Below are 11651 nucleotides of genomic sequence, written 5' to 3' on the forward strand. Positions count from 1 at the left end.
GGGTGTAGTTGCAGGAAGTGATTAATTAAAAAAACATAAAAATCACTTCCCATTTGAATTCATACTGGATTCAGACAGTTCAATAAATCAGCTACCAGTGTCATAAAGGGTCTGGCGCTCAGGGGCAGAGCTTTGCCTGTTTGGATAGACTTAGAGGTAAAGCTAGGAGGGCTGGGAACTTATAGCGGCAAACACGTAGCCAGAAACCAGAGCGCAGACCTGTGGGCTGGAGAGCCAGAGGGGACAGAGATGGGGGAGGCAAGACTTTGTGTGGAGAGAGGGCAGCCATGGGGACAAGGACGTGCCAAACACACAAGGCACAGGTGAGTGAAAAACAGCAGGGGCGTAGGGCAGCCAGGTGAAGGACCTACATTCAGAAATAACTTCTCTGCACGGGGCTTTGTGCCTGAATTGCTTCTTAAACCCCTAGAACCCAGCTCCTGCATGTATCGAGATTCACTTTCATGGTGCAGCCTTTCAACTTTGGTAAATGATCGCAAGGTCTAGTTCTTGGCAGTCACAATAGCAGCTCTTGATTATTGTGTGATTACCACTGAACTCTCACGCCGACCAGAAAAGCCAAGTATTACTATTATCATCCCAGTTCACTGAGGAAGAAACTGTAGCACAGAGAGTGTGGCACACAGGGAACCATCACACCAGTTTGTCCTCCCCCTCCATCAGCGCCTTTCAGTGGCTGCTGCGATTTGGCTGCCCAGCTAAGGATATTTCTCAACCCTCCTTGCAACAAAATGCACTTCTCCATTTTCTCCCATACTTTCTGGACACTGACAATTCTGAGGGAACGATGGGTCTGCAAGACAGAGGGAGACGGGGTCCCCAAATCAGAGTGTGGAAGGCAGCTGTGCTCCAGTTAGGAGCATTGCCATGGAGTGTAGATGTAAATGAAGAGTCAACTTCTACCACACAGAGCTACTGCGATGATGACATTTATATGCTACACAGCAGCTAGCATTATTCCAACTAGAACAGAGAAGGAGAGTAACTAAGCCAAGGTCACACAGCCAGGGAGTGGGAAGATGGGCAATAAACTCAGCTCTACCTGGACCACTCAAGTGTCTTTCCTTTCAAAACAGGTACCATTTAGGGCTCCTCCTCCCTCTGCCCACACAGGCTCCACGTCCGTATCTCCACACCCAGTACTTATATTCATGTCAGGACAGATCTGGCTGAACCATGGAAGGGACACAGGATAACTCTTACATCTGTAGTGTCCACTCGGGGGCTGGAGACTCAGCTGAGCTTGGGCCATCCAGGGGCTTCCGTTTTTGCAGTGACAGTGACAACAATAAATCTTCTCATTCAGGTGGTGTGCTTGCTCATTTCATCTTCAGTCTTATGAGTGAGGGTCTTCTGTCAAGTGTATGCTATAAGTGAGGAAACAGAGGTGATGAGAGGCTAAACACTGACCCAGAGTCACACAAGCTGAGAGCAGCAGAGCCAGGACTCACAGTAACTCTCTGACCAAGATACCTGCTCTGAATCACTGGTCCCCAGATGTTCTGGATTGTGTACTCCATCAAAGAAAGATAAAACACAAGCCAGTTTTTAAATGCATTTCATACATTACTTTGCCAACAAAGGTCCGTAGAGTCAAAGCTATGGTTTTTCCAGTAGTCATGTACGAATATGACAGTTGGACCATAAAGAAGGCTGAGCACCAAAGAATTGATGCTTTTGAATTGTGGTGTTGAAGAAGACTCTTGAAAGTCCCTTGGACTGCAAGGAGATCAAACAAGTCAAGTCTAAAGGAAATCAACCCTGAATATTCATTGGAAGGACTGATGCTGAAGTTCCAATACTTTGGCCACCTGGTGTGAAGAGCTGACTCATTGGAAAAGACCCTGATGTTGGGAAAGATTGAAGACAAAAGAATAGGGTGGCAGAAGATGAGATGGTTGGATGGCATTACTGACTCAATGGACAGAGGTTTAGCAAACTCTGGGAGATGGTGAAGGACAGGGAAGCCTGGAGTGCTGTGGTCCATGGGGTCACAAAGAGTTGGACATGACTTAATGACTGAACAACAGCAACAGAGTCACTGTGTACATCAGTATCAGTAAACTATGATTCATTTCCTACATCTTGAGACAGGAAAAATGGATGATTCCTCTATTTCTCCCCTCCTTTGGAGGAGAGTCCTGTCCCCCCAAGGATGGGCATGCTCCATTTAGAAACATGGTCTGGATCACACTGTAGATTGCCTGTGGGTGCCAGGCCAGGTGTGCTCCAGTAACAGGGTCTTTTCCCGGATGGGCATCTCTGCTCTAGAAGCAGACCCAGGACATTTGGGAAGGGGAAAAGCTCTAAGTCACACTCTTTCCCCAGTGTCATCTTCATCACGAGGGACTGCGACTGTGGTTTCAGAGGCTTCAGACCAGTAGAAAGCTCGCTTTCTCTGCAAAAATGTCCAGATTGGGCTGAGAGGTGGAGGCGGTGACTAAAGCCAGGAGACCCCAGGGGCTCTGGTTAGTGCTCTGTCAGCCAAAGTTGGAGACAACCCAGTGGGAGACCAGGTAAATGTTCCACAGGGGCAGAAAAAGGCCCTGATCACCCTACTTCCATGAAGTCCAGGTCCTGCAGTTGTCTCGCTTGGCAAGGAGCTGGTGCTGATGGAGGCTAGCCAGTGCCATCTGCACCTTCTCGGCAGGCACGGCCTCTTCCCCAGAGCACATCAGGATGTCAGCGTGGCAGGTGTCCCAGCCTGGGCCAGCCCATCTTGGATGGTGTCATTCATAAAATATTGAAACAGTGAGGGTGCAGGGCACACACCAAATGGCCATGGCAGGTTACGTGCAGGGGAGCCTGTGACGGAACCCGACCCTCATTCATTCCTGACTCTGGTCTGGCTCAGGGCCTGCACTTCCTGGGGTCTTGGGGTGTGAACTCAGGCCAGGAGAGCCAGCCTGATGGTTCTCGAATTAACAGAAGCAAGCACTCATTAGTTGTGGATTTCTTGCTTATATATATATATATATATATGCACATATATACATATATATATATGTTTCTCAGGTGGTGCTCAGTTCAGCTCAGTTCAGTTGCTCAGTCATGTCCTACTCTTTGCGACCCCATGGACTGCAGCACTCCAGGCCTCCCTGTCCATTACCAACTCCCAGAGTTTACCCAAACTCATGTCAATTGAGTCAGTGATGCCATCCAACCATCTCATCCTCTGTCATTCCCTTCTCTTCCTGCCTTCAATCTTTCCCAGCATCAGGGTCTTTTCAAATGAGTCAGCTCTTTGCATCAGGTGGTCAAAGATTGGAGTTTCAGCTTCAACACCAGTCCTTTCAATGAATATTCAGGACTGATTTCCTTTAGGATGGTCTGGTTGGATCTCCTTGGAATCCAAGGGACTCTCAAGAGTCTTCTGCAACACCACAGTTCAAAAGTATCAATCCTTCGGTGCTCAGCTTTCTTTATAGATGTGAGATGTCCAACTCTCACATCCATATGTGGCTACTGGGAAAACCACAGCCTTGACTAGACAGAACTTTGCTGGCAAAGTAATGTCTCTGTTTTTTAATATGCTGTCTAGGCTGGTCATAACTTTCTTTCCAAGGAGTAAGTGTCTTTTAATTTCATGGCTGCAATCACCATCAGCAGTGATTTTGGAGCCCCCAAAAATAAAGTCTGCCACTGTTTCCACTGTTTCCCCATCTATTTATCATGAAGTGATGGGACTGGGTGCCATGATCTTAGTTTTGGGAGTGTTGAGCTTTAAGCCAACTTTTTGACTCTCCTCTTTCACTTTCATCAATAGGCTCTAGTTCTTCTTCGCTTTCTGCCATAGGGTGATGTCATCTGCATATCTGAGGTTATTGATATTTCTCCTGGCAATCTTGATTCCAGCTTGTGCTTCATCCAGCTTCTCATGATGTACTCTGCATATAAGTTAAATAAGCAGGGTGACAATACACAGCCTTCACATACTCCCTTTCCTATTTGGAACCAGTCTGTTGTTCCATGTCCAGTTCTAACTGTTGCTTCCTGACCTGCATACAGGTTTCTCAAGAGGCAGGTCAGGTGGTCTGGTATTCCCATCTCTTTAAGAATTTTCTAGTTTATTGTGATCCACACAGTCAAAGGCTTTGGCATAGTCAATAAAGCAGAAATAGATATTTTTCTGGAACTCTCTTGCTTTTTTGATGATCCAGCAGATGTTGGCAATTTGATCTCTGGTTCCTCTGTCTTTTCTAAATCCAGCTTGAATATCTGGAAGTTCATGGTTCATGTATTGCTGAAGCCTGGCTTGGAGAATTTTGAGCATTACTTTACTAGCATGTGAGATGAGTGCAATTGTGCTGTAGTTTGAGCATTCTTTGGCATTGCCTTTCTTTGTGATTGGAATGAAAACTGACCTTTTCCAGTCCTGTGGCCACTGCTGAGTTTTCCAAATTTGCTGGCATATCGAGTGCAGCACTTTCACCGCATCATCTTTCAGGATTTGAGATAGCTCAACTAGAATTCCATCACCTCCACTAGCTTTGTTCATAGCGATGCTTCCTAAGGCCCACTTGACTTTGCATTCCAGGATGTTTGGCTCTAGGTGAGTGATCACACCATCGTGATTATCTGGGTCATGAAGTTCTTTTCTGTACAGTTCTTCTGTGTATTCTTGCCACCTCTTCTTAATATCTTCTGCTTCTGTTAGGTCCATGCCATTTCTGTCCTTTATTGAGCCCATTTTTGCATGAAGTGTTCCCTTGGTATCTCTAATTTTCTTGAAGAGATCTCTCGTCTTTCCCATTCTATTGGTTTCCTCTATTTCTTTGCACTGATCACTGAGGAAGGTGGTGCTAGTAGTAAAGAATCCACCTGCCACTGCAGGAGATTCAAGTGACATGGGTTCGATCTCCTGGTCAGGAAGATTCCCTGGAGAAGGACATAGCAACCTACTCCAGTGTTTTTGCCTGGAGATCCCATGGACAGAGGAGTCTGGCAAGCTGTAGTCCATAGGGTTACAAAGAGTCAGACACAATTGAGCATGCATGCAAATCCATATATATCTATAAGCATAAGATGGGAAAGGATGGCTGATAAACCTTTGTACTAGAGTTGTTTGCTATGAACTCTGAAAAATCACTGGGCGCAAAAAAGGGTGCAGACCTTCCTTCTGACCATGCCAAGGATTTCAGAGTAGCACGATAGTCCTATGCGGGAGGGGAAGAATGCAGGAAAGAGGGATATGACAGGACATTAGATTCAATGAGCGATAGGTCCTGACATCTGTGAATCCTGTAGCAAAGGGCCCTCCTCTGTGGAGTGTGCCAGGACAACCAGGGCCCAAGCGGGCTCCCCTGAGAGTCACTTCCCTACGTGAATGATGGGGAGACAGTGTGCACTTTCTCAGCAGGTGTCACCTCTGACTGCTTCTCCCCTCCTTACAGATCCCACCACAGCCCTGTTCAGGGAGCCTTTTGCAGCCCAGCCAGGTGGACAGAGGGAAAAGGGAATCTGTCCCCCGCCAGTTGGTTGGACCCACATTGGACACTCCACCCCTCCCTACCTCCACTAAAATCAGCCTATTGCATCTTCTTTCCTTGAATTTGGAATCAGGGCCAGAAGACACTCAGAATTCCCTCTGGGATCTTGAAATATGAAGTGATTTAACACTGAGGCTGAGCAGCCATGTCTGACCCACATGTAGAGGAAGGAGGAGAAACAGAGAGACTAGGGGGATGGTAGTATGCAGAAATGGTGCAGCAGCCCTGGAGATTGTGGGCCAGGAAACCTCTGGTCTCCAGTCCCCAGATGCTGGCTCTGCTTGTGCCCTGCCCATGGGTTCTGTGAGCCTCTTTCTGGCTCCAATAAATCCCCTTGGAGATTAGGTGGTAGGCACATTTCTCATGCCCAGGGACCCTGGATGGGGTGGGACAGTTAACCTTGTAACCCACATCTTACCTGTGTAGTCATGAGATTCTGACCCAACTTCCTCCTCTTTCACCCAGGGCATGTTTATCAGAACCACCTTAGGACATGGGGACGAGTCATAGGATTACACTCAAGTCATCCACATGCTTTCTGTCAGTGCTCATTTAAGTTGCTTGAGAGACGAAATAGCAGAGTCACTTCCTTTTCCTCAATTGCCATCTGTATTCCTGCTTCAGTGATCCCATTCACAGCTCCAACATCCTTTCCCAAGTAGGATGTGAGCTGGAAAGTGGGCAGAAGTGGCAACAACAGCATTTATTTCTATGCTTCTCCCTTAAGCAGGTGAATCTCGAGGAAATATTTTGTGAGCTCCACTTCATGCAGACCTAGACGGGGATAACTGCTTCCCTTCTTTCTGGGCAGAAGAGCTTGAGGTGGGAACTTCACAGGCTCCCTGGGATGGCTCACTCTTGGTGGCTGGAGAAGGAAACAAAATTCAGGATACCCACTCTCAGCAGGGCACTCACCTCTGTGCGACCACAGCCTGGAAGGATGAGCAGAAGACAGAGATCCACACTGGGCTGCGGCTCAATTTACCTGCTTCCTAGGCAGAGCCCCTCAGTCCTAGGGGGCAGAGGAGTGTTAAATGTCTCTCTTCATGGCCCTCCCAACTCCCAGAGCTTTCAATTCAGTCCAGGCCCCTGGTGATGGTGATGGCACTTTCCATGGTCACACTCGGAGAAGCAGGTAGAGTCATTCTGTCCTCCCTGTCCTCAAGAACTATGTTAAAATGAGAGACAAGTTCAAACATCCAGTTTCTACGTCCAAAGTTCAAATTATGATCCCTTTGCTTCTCTGACCACAGCGGGAGAAGGGTAGGATGCAAATGGCCCCTGTCTCTCTAGCTGCAGGTCGGGACCCCATACCGGCAATTGTCCCACATGGGCACCTTCTCAGCCTGCTCCTCACAAATAGAGGTGACAGGCAGGTCACAGACACTTCCAGGTTTGGGTCTGCAGCAGTTCCTCCTGTGGGCAGGGGCTGAGAGATGTGGTGGGTGTGTCCTGGAGCCACCTGAAGTTCCCTTGCCTGCATCCTGCTTCTGTGACCCTCTAAAACTGTGTGAGGCTGGGGGCCGCAGGAGCTCTGAGATTCGGGTGACACACCCCACTTCTGTTTTGCCTCTAGATAGGCCTGTTCTGACGTGGTCTTAGTTCAGCCAATGGCTCCACTCCCATCTCCACGACCAAGCCCCATCTTGGGACCTGAGCAAGTGGGTCTCACTTTGTTTCCTATTCCCGAGCTTCTTTCTTGATAATCTGCTCCTGCCTTTGTTTCCCAAAGCTGAGAGTTTATCTTCCTGTCTTCTGAGACCTCCTGTCAGGGAGGGGCTGTGGAGCTACCTCTTGTCCGCTGACTGATCCTATCACTGAAGTGACCCCTCCCGGGGAGACCCCAGCGGAATCACTGGTCTGGAGCCCACAGCCTGCCTGCCTCTCCTCCCGCCATCTCCCTGCCCGGGGGTGCCCGCTGGCCCAGCTAGACAGGTCCTGGCCCCTCCTCACTAGCCAGTCTGAGGCCTACACCTGACAGAATCAAAGCCCGTTGGAGATGTCACCTCATATAGTATAATTATTATTTCTCATTTAGCTTCTGAACCAGATTGAAGTTTCACACTCAGGGGTCTTGGTTAGGAAACTGGCGACATTGTGGCTTAACCAAACGGTAAGACCTCGTGAAGGAGAGAAATATGAGGGTGGGAGCAGGGAGCAGAGAATAGAAGGCGGGAGACCCTGGTCTTTCCCCTCATGCTTTCTTCGTGTCCTGGACTGTGTTTCCTTTGAATAAACTGCTCACAAATATTCACGTGACTGTGATCCCTGGACACAGGGTTACTACTCGTCACAGAAGAACTCAGTTAACTTGCCGGTCTGACGGGGAGATGAGGGCACCTGTCTTGCCTTCGAGCCCTTCTGTGGAAGGCATTTCTTGTTTTATTTTGGAGACCTTTTAAATGAAGTGGAGGGACACTGAAGAGAAAGAACTTTTTTATGTTCACTGTGTTCCACCCCATATCAACATACTGCTTATTCCTCTTTTCAGCCCTAACATGTTCTTATGAAGGTGACTAGCACCTAATATGTCTCTATGCTATGCAGTCATTCAAGAATTAATAAAGGATCTCTAGCATCTATGACTGCTGTCACAATGTGAACACAGAGTCATGTGAAACATGTCACGTTACACATGTAACAACTCCCTGCATCACCTGGTGTGACCTGTGTTCCTCGGGGGAGGGTCTAAGGGGTAGTAACAAGTTCAAGGTCACCCGGCTTGTCAGGGTGGAGGCAGGAGGTGGGCTCCACATTCCAAACTCTGACTCGGTTCCCTTTCCAAGCTGCTCTGGTCATGATTAGATGGTTTTTCAATGGGATTTAAGGCTCTGAGAGACAGAAACAGTATTGTCCATCTCATACTACTGGAAAAGAAGTGACTTCTCCAGATTCTCAGTCCCAGCCTGAGGAGGAGGAGGTGGCTGGTTTGGAAACACCATCCTTACCTCATGAGCAGCCAATTTCAAGCTCAAACTGATTTGAGTCCTTGAGGCCACAAAGAGGGCCTGGGGTCCAGGCAGAACTGTGAATGTCGGCAAAAGAAAGGGGGGCTCTGGAGAGGGCCAAGAGGGACTGGAGGTGGCAAAGGTGACTAGCTACACTGCGTTCAGCCTCCTGGGGCCCAGTGTTTCATTTTATGTAAAAAAAAGTGTTAATGTCTTTATTTCTTTTTGGGTACTCTGTGGAGCATGCAGGGTCTTGGTTCCCTGACCAGGGATCAAACCCATGCCCCCTTCAGTGGAAGAGGGGTGTCTTAACCACTGGATCACCAGGGAAGTCCCTAGTGTTTCATTTTAAATTCCTTACCTTGTGGCTCCTGAAAGCCCATCAGGTGAATTCATTTTCCACATGAAGGCACTGGCTGAGGGTCTTTGAATGATTCCAGGAAAGGATCTAGGAAACCCCCATATTTTTGTTGACACCAGGGTATAAATAAAGAGCTAAATGACACAAAGGGGATGGTTGGCATTCAGGGGAGACAGACTTCCAGGGCCAGAGGTGTCTGTGGAGGAAAATTCCCAGGAAGTCACAGAAATCTTAGAAAGGCAAATGGGTCTCTGTGGGGGATTGAAGAGGGCTTTGAGCTGATTTGTCTAAATCTTCAGAAGAGGCTTCACCTGTTCCCCGGTCACATCCTGGTGATGCTCAGACACCTTTGTGTGAAACACCTCCTTCCACATCTCTGCTGGGCCCTTTCAGCTTTGAAATGTAGATTTTTCCTTAAAATGAGTATGCCTAATAGTCCCAACACTTGAAAAAGATGGCAGTTTCTCAACCAGGACTACCCTGCAAAAATGGGGTTCCAATGCCCAGACCAGGGCAGCCTTAGGATGTAGCAAGGGAACTAGGCTGCTTCTAGACGGTGCAACTTCTATGCTGTTCTTGGGAGAAGCAAGTCAGGCTTCGCATCTTCCGGGTTCCATGTCTCTTTCAAGGACACGTGGTCCTGGCAGAGGGTGGGACACAACAGGGCAGCAGCCGCAGATCTCCAGCTCTGTGAACCTATCTGCTTGTGACTCATCTCAACTCTTCTTCTTATGAGCCATACCTGGTGCTCTGTCACTTTCCTCACCCTTATTCTGTCTGGCTGCCCACCTGAGATGAGAATCCATTGTGAAATTCTACCTCCTAAGTGCAAGGGCTAAGAGCATGTCATCTGGTCCCATCACTTCATGGCAAATAGATGGAGAAATAGTGGGAACAGTGAGAGACTTTATTTTCTTGGGGTCCAAAATCATTGCAGATGGTGACTGCAGCCATGAAATTAAAAGACATTTGCTCCTTGGAAGAAAAGTTACGACCAACCTAGACAGCATATTAAAACGTAGAGATGTTACTTTGCCAACAAAGGTCCGTCTAGTCAAGGCTATGGCTTTTCCAATAGTCATGTATGGATGTGAGAGTTGGACTATAAAGAAAGCTGAGCGCCAAAGAATTGATGTTTTTGAACTGTGGTGTTGGAGAAGACTCTTGAGAGTCCCTTGGACTGCAAGGAGATCCAACTAGTCCATCCTAAAGGAAATCAGTCCTTAATATTCACTGGAAGGACTGAGGTTGAAGTTGAAACTCCAATACTTTGGCCACCTCATGCGAAGAGCTGACTCATTTGAAAAGACCCCAGTGCTGGGAAAGATCGGAGGCAGGAAGAGAAGGGGACAACAGAAGATGAGATGGTTGGATGGCATCACCAACTCAACGGACATGAGTGAATAAACTCCGGGAGTTGGTGATGGACAGGGAGGCCTGGCATGCTGCAGTCCATGGGATAGCAAAGAGTAGGACATGACTGAGCGACTGAACTGAACTGAACTGAAGACAACCTAGGTTTCTCCATGTTTCCATCCTTTCTTTTCCTCCCATCTCTTTTCCAAGCAGTATGAATAAATTGGCATGATTTATTGGCAGTGTGGCATAAATTGGCAGTAAGGCATGATTTCTGGAGGCAGACAGAGTCCAGCATTTACTTACTTTGTAAAATCAGGGAGTTCCTTAACCTCATGCCCTCATCTCTCAAAGGGACTTAATATTGTCATCTTCCTTGAAGCATTTGTGAAGTGTGAAGATGTAATACAGGTAAAGCCCTTAGAATTAGAATTGGCATTTAGATCTCCTTATATTTTAGCCATTATATTAACATCATGTCAAACTTTGACCTCCTCAGAACTCTTCATGACCTGGTAAACTTTGTCCTAACTACGGCTTCTCTACCTGCTGGTCTCCACAACTGTTAGAATCCCATAGAGAGAAAGCAGCCATCCCAGGAGAAGCTGTGGAGGGAGCTGTCAGTCACCAGCTCTATTGACCCAATATCTGATTTCTTTCATCATCTTTCCTTTGTGCTTCTGGATCAGTGTTACATACAATTAACATTCTTTCCTAGCATCTCAGTATTCCAGACCATCCCAACATACAGTCACTGGTATTTCTCCCACCAGGAGTGATTCTCCATAATGCAGGCTTTCCCAGAAGCCCAGTAAGAGGGATCCTATCCAGTGGGAATCATGCCCCTGTAGCGGTCCATGCCAGCAGCGCTGTCACAGGTGGAGCTGCTGTTTCCCATAACTGCAACACAACCAGTGTCAGAGTTCTCTTCCCAGGTAAAGGTTGTCTACACAGTGTGAGCTCCTCTCATCACTGACTTCAGGAGACTATATCCTCCTACACTTCCCTGCAGTGGGATCTGCAGGGTGGGCTTTGGGAAATTTTTAGGTAAGTGTTTTTTGCGCTCTCCTGGGCATTATGCCATTTGCCCCTGTCCCACCTGCTCTAACCATACCCCTTCTTCTTTCTTTGTTCTCATGGTCTGCCTCTGGTAGGAGATCTTAGATGAGTATTGTCCTTATTGAAAAGTGGGAGAAGGTAATAGATAGACACAGGATGTAGTCAAGATAAGATTTCATTTTAAAAACATCTGATGCAGAGTCACAAGTCACTGTGACTCCAGGCACATGTGTTTGGGATACTTCTGTTGTTTGTGAGGGAGGGAACTGATGGTGTCTACTTGGAGATCTCTAATCTAGAAGGGATCCAGGAACTTGATCATTTGATCTAGATTCAGTTGCATCTTTAATCCTCACCAAGACAAAACCCGAGACACTTTTAGTGGCTTCCCATTTCCTGCTCAATTAAGTTGAAACT

General features: G+C 47.5%; 1 long non-coding RNA gene across 1 annotated transcript; it reads right to left on the reverse strand.

Moving 5' to 3' along the window:
* Positions 1-934: 934 nt before the first annotated feature.
* Positions 935-8055, reverse strand: LOC145522812 (uncharacterized). The gene is made up of 3 exons (XR_014066177.1): positions 6496-8055; positions 5929-6375; positions 935-1388 (listed from the first exon to the last, which is right to left on the reverse strand). It is a non-coding gene; the product is annotated as an uncharacterized LOC145522812 (long non-coding RNA).
* Between the last annotated feature and the right edge of the window lie 3596 nt (positions 8056-11651).

The sequence above is a fragment of the Giraffa tippelskirchi genome, chromosome 2 (assembly GCF_054371585.1).
Source record: "Giraffa tippelskirchi isolate mGirTip1 chromosome 2, T2T-mGirTip1v1.2.pri, whole genome shotgun sequence".
NCBI classification, from domain to species: domain Eukaryota; kingdom Metazoa; phylum Chordata; class Mammalia; order Artiodactyla; family Giraffidae; genus Giraffa; species Giraffa tippelskirchi.